Here is a 5,747-nt window from a genome sequence, read left to right as displayed (position 1 = left end):
AACCAAATAAGAACGTTCTAAGAACGTTCTCTGTAGGTTTTTTTTTTAATAACCTAAAGAGAACGTTCCGGGAACGTTCCCTGCAGGTTATTTTTAGGTTTAATTTTGTAACCTAAAGAGAACCTTCCCAGAACGTTCCCTGCAGGTTATTTTTAGGTTTAATTTTTATAACCTAAAGAGAACGTTCCGGGAACGTTCCCTGTAGGTTATTTTTAGGTTTAATTTTGTAACCTAAAGAGAACCTTCCCAGAACGTTCCCTGCAGGTTATTTTTAGGTTTAATTTTATAACCTAAAGAGAACGTTCCGGGAACGTTCCCTGCTGGTTATTTTTAGGTTTAATTTTGTAACCTAAAGAGAACCTTCCCAGAACGTTCCCTGCAGGTTATTTATAGGTTTAATTTAATAACCTATAAAGCTCTCTGTGAAAGTCCAGGTTAGTTGAATATTCAACGACAATAATGTTATTTGAAATAATCAATAGGCTACAGCTTTCATATTCTATTTACAAAGCACTTTCAGGACATCTTTATTGTATGTACATATACGTGCTGCTTGATTTTGACGTGGTTTATCATCAATGCCGTGCACGTGAACTTTCGAGTCTCTCAAACACTGGAGCGGCCGGCGCGCAGAGTTGCCATGGAAACGGCGCGGGACCACTGCTACTGGTAAACAACAAAACTCCCTCTCGTCTCGCTGTTGTTTCAACTTTTCACGGCTTTTTTCAGGTGAGATTACTCTCTAAAAGCACACGAATAATACTCACAACTGTTTTTGACATTTCTTCTACTTGTAATTGACACGATTCTGTTAAAAATGTACTTTATCTATGGCAAGCCGTTTTAACTTTTATTCATCCGCAGGATATGAATTCTTGATATCAACAATGCCATTTTTTGATGTCAAGAATTTAATTGTTGATATCAACAATTAAATTCTTGATATCAACAATTCAATTCTTGATATCAAAAAATGGCATTGTTGATATCAAGAATTGAATTGTTGATATCAATAATTTAATTGCTGATATCTGTAATTGTATTTTCACTAGTGAAATGTCACCATAGGCTGGCAAGCCGTTTTAGCTTTTATTCATTTCCAGGATATGAATTCTTGATATCAACAATTACATTCTTGATGTCAACAAATACATTTTTTGATATCAACAATTAAATTATTGATATCATCAATTCAATTCGTGATATCAACAATTAAATTTTTGATATCAAGAATTCAATTGTTGATATCAAGAATTACATTTTTGATATCAAAAATGTAATTCTTGATATCAACAATTGAATTCTTAATATCAACAATTGTATTTTCACTAGTGAAATGTCCCCATAGGCTGCCATTCAAAACCAATTGTTGATATCAAGAATTGATTTCTTACTAGTTGAAATTCCAATTTCACATATCAGAAATACAATTATTACTAGTAACAACCTTTATTTATGATATCAATAATTCAATTGTTACTAGTTGAAATGTTATTCTTGATATCAACAATTGAATTGCTACTAGTAAAAATTTTCATTTTTGATATCAATAATTCAATTTTCACTAGTGATAGTGTTAATTTCTGATATCATGAATGTGATTGTTACTAGTAAGAAAGCCATTTTAGATATCTGAAATAATATTGATATCAGAAATACATTTTCAGATATCAAAAAGTAACAATTTTACTAGTAACAATTGAATTGTTGATATCAAGAATAGACATTTCAACTAGTGACAATTTAATTATTGATATCAGGAATTCACATTTTTACTAGTAACAATGTAATTATTGATATCAAAAATGATATTTCTACTAGTTAAAAAAGAATTCTTGATATCAACAATTCATTTTGAATGGCAGCCTATGGTGACATTTCACTAGTGAAAATACAATTACAGATATCAGCAATTCAATTGTTGATATCAACAATTCAATTGTTGATATCAAGATTTGAATTGTTGATATCAAGAATTCAATTGTTCATATCAAGAATTCAATTTTTGATATCAACAATTAAATTCTTGATATCAAAAATTGGCATTGTTGATATCAAGAATTCATATCCTGGAAATGAATAAAAGCTAAAACGGCATAGGCTGCCATTCAAAATGAATTGTTGATATCAAGAATTGATTTTTTACTAGTAGAAATATCATTTTTTATATCAATAATTACATTGTTACTAGTAAAAATGTGAATTCCGGATATCAATAATTAAATTGTCACTAGTTGAAATGTTTATTCTTGATATCAACAATTCAATTGTTACTAGTAAAAATTACCATTTTTGATATCTGAAAATATATTTCTGATATCAATATTATTTCAGATATCTAAAATGGCTTTCTTACTAGTAACAATCACATTCATGATATCAGAAATTAACACTATCACTAGTGAAAATTGAATTATTGATATCAAAAATGAACATTGTTACTAGTAGCAATTCAATTGTTGATATCAGGAATAACATTTCAACTAGTAACAATTTAATTCTTGATATCAAAAATAAAGTTTTTTACTAGTAATAATTGTATTTCTGATATGTGAAATTGGAATTTCAACTAGTAAGAAATCAATTCTTGATATCAACAATTGGTTTTGAATGGCAGCCTATGGGGACATTTCACTAGTGAAAATACAATTGTTGATATCAAAAATGTAATTGTTGATATCAACAATTGAATTCTTGATATCAGAAATGTATTTGTTGATATCAAGAATGTAATTGTTGATATCAAGAATGTAATTGTTGATATCAAGAACATAATTGTTGATATCAATAATTTAATTGTTGATATCAACAATTAAATTCTTGATATCAAAAAATGTAATTGTTGATATCAACAATTGAATTCTTGATATCAAGAATTCATATCCTAGAAATGAATAAAAGCTAAAACGGCTTGCCATACTTTATCGACATGGTGTAGTCTTCGGAAAAAGTCCGTTAGAGGTAACTTAGCAAGGCTAAAGAGGTAACGTTAACGTTAGCAAGGCTAACATCCACGTTAACTCGGTTGAACTTTTATTTATTAAAGTTTCTTTTAATCACCTCTTATGTGTAAATGAGAGGTTTTGTAAGGGTTTTACTGGGAAGTGAGCTAATTTATTTAACACAAACGTAAACGTAACGTATCGGTGATGTTTCAGGACTTTTAGGAGCAATTGGCCGAAACTAACGTTAGCTCAATGGTAACGTTAAACACATTTTGATTAAATGTTCTGTGATTTCAGTAGTAACGAAATAACCCATAGCAGAGAGAAAGCTCCACTAAGTTACTTCAACATTTCTGAAGAAAGCTGCTGTCGGAGAAGTAACGTTTACGTTAGGACACAGGTGAGCCGAGGAAGCTCAATAAATAAAAAACATTTATGATTATTATCAGTGTTGAAAACAGTTGTGCTGCTTTGTGTTGTTCAGGATTATTTGATGAATAGAAAGGTTTAAATAACAGCATTTATTTGAATATATTTGTTAATGTAATGCATCCTTGCTGAGTAAAAATATGTATTTCTTCTTTTTTTGTTCTATTAATTTTTAAATCTATCATTGACCCCAAATGTTTGAACATTAGTGTAAACTACCCTTCATATGTTTGTGGTCTATTTAACAATGAATCCTGGAGGGGAAAAATGGTTTAAACTGTTACAATGGTTTACACAAACGCATTTTACCCCTAAACTCTGGAATACCTATGAAGGTAAAAGAGTAACAAGACTCGAGCACAAACAATAAATACTTGTATGCTAAAATTTACACTCACAGCTCCAACGTGAAAACTTCATCTAATATGCAATAACGTTGAAAAGATCACAGTTTCTGTCCTGACGAAAATTTTCTATCTTATTTTTTGCTTTGCAGAACAAGTTTGGAGTTAACCAGAACTCTTATAGACTCCATCTTGTCTTCAAAGAGATGGCAACATGAACGGGAAAAAAGGGGTTGTTGGTGAAAAAAGAGTCTTGACCTACAAAAGGTGCAGCTAATAATTGGTAAGCATGTCTGAATATCTTTTATCAATAGTTATTATATGACAAGCGCTGAGCGTGTCTGTCAGCGACAGCCATAGCTTGGAAAGCACAGTTTGAATCTGGCAGTTATGTCACGTCATGACAAACTTGTTTTCAAATTTTAATGTAATAAATCTCATTTCTTACAGACTGTCAAAAAGAGGCACCCAGGCATCGGAGGCACTGAGATCAAGGTCTGCATGGCACAAAAGTTAAGAGATCTGAGGAGACGAGCAGAAAGGTAATATTCAGACGATCCAACATCCAAGTGTGATCCCCATGTGTCTGTTTACATTTGCGAAACCGACATGAGTGAGGTCGGAGGATTATTCCTCAGTCTACATTGTGATCTATTCACAAACTGTCAATAGTTTTTTTTATAAATGATACGCATCACTCGTCATATACAGTTGTTTAAGCAAGATGTAAACGGCATTGCTGTTTGCCAACATTTTTTGCTTTCATAGCATATTTACGTAAAACGTTTAATGACATAATAATATTACAAATGAATAAGAATTAATTATTAAGCCCCATCCACTTTAGGCTTCGAAAATGCTTTTCAGAAACCTACGGGGTGACGTCATGGACACTACGTCCAAATATTTTTTTTTTTACAGTCTATGGTTTGCACTGTCCTAATCTTTGATCTTTTTCTATCCCAAAACAGGATGCCTGCTGAAGGAGACACAAAGGACTGAGACAATACACTTTTACAAAAGCACACCACACACACACACGCACACATGCGTGTATACCTGCGTTTTTTGTGGCTTTTTATGTATTTATGTATAATATGTGTGCTAAACAAAAGTGTATATAGTTTCTCATTGATAATTGTCTTGAGATATTCACATTTATTCACATTTATAAACTTGTATTTTTATAATCTCCTAAAGTCTTAGAATTTATGTTTTCATGTTCATGATTATTTTTTATTATTTTTTATTTAATTTTGTAATACATGTTGTTTATAAAAATACATGTTCACGGCTTTTGTATATGAAGAGTTCAGATGCAAAAGCCTCTAAGTGTCATTTGAAATTTTCTTCTAAAATGATCATTTTTATCAAGCTTGTATATTTAAGTTCAGTAATTTCACTTAAATGGCAATGAAGATTACGTATTAAATTGACATTTAAGTGAAATTACTGAACTTAAATACACAAGCTTGATAAAAATGGTCATTCTAGAACAAAATTTCAAATGGCACTTAGAGGCTTTTGCATCTGAACTCTTCATATAGATACATTTTTGGCATACATTCAATTTATTGTAATGATTTTATATTCATACAATCAATTGTTTTAATTTTTAAAAATAATATTACTATTCAGGTCAATGTGAACAATAAACAATGTCAGTTTCTCATGATATTTAATTAGTATATGATCATATATGTCCTATTTACATTTATTAAATTATTACAGGCTAATCTCTTTAGTTTTAGAATCTTTATCTTCATGGTTTCAAACTGCAATTTTGAATTTTTTTTTATAAATATGTTGTTTAAAATATATGTGCATGGCTTTTCGTGGCATTAAAATTTTGTGCATACATTACATTTATTGTAGTAATCTTCATACGATTCTTATGTTTTGGAAAAAATAAACAACATAGAAGATATTTTTTGTAGACTTATTTGTGTACAGGCATATCGGGATGTAGAGGTTAGGAGAACGTTCTGGGAACCTTTAGGGAACGTTCCGGGAACCTTTAGGGAACGTT

At 30.6% G+C, this 5,747-nt stretch overlaps 1 long non-coding RNA gene across 1 annotated transcript; it reads left to right on the top strand.

The window, feature by feature from the left end:
* The first annotated feature begins 2,937 nt into the window (after positions 1–2,937).
* Positions 2,938–5,054, top strand: LOC120492931 (uncharacterized). Its single transcript, XR_016150219.1, has 3 exons — positions 2,938–4,001; positions 4,169–4,260; positions 4,690–5,054. It is a non-coding gene; the product is annotated as an uncharacterized LOC120492931 (long non-coding RNA).
* The last annotated feature ends 693 nt before the right edge of the window (positions 5,055–5,747 follow it).

Source organism: Pimephales promelas, chromosome 1 (assembly GCF_988280905.1).
Source record: "Pimephales promelas chromosome 1, fPimPro1.hap1.1, whole genome shotgun sequence".
In the NCBI taxonomy this organism is placed as follows: domain Eukaryota; kingdom Metazoa; phylum Chordata; class Actinopteri; order Cypriniformes; family Leuciscidae; genus Pimephales; species Pimephales promelas.
Note: the sequence above shows the minus strand (reverse complement) of the source record. Positions and strands in the feature narration are given on the sequence as shown.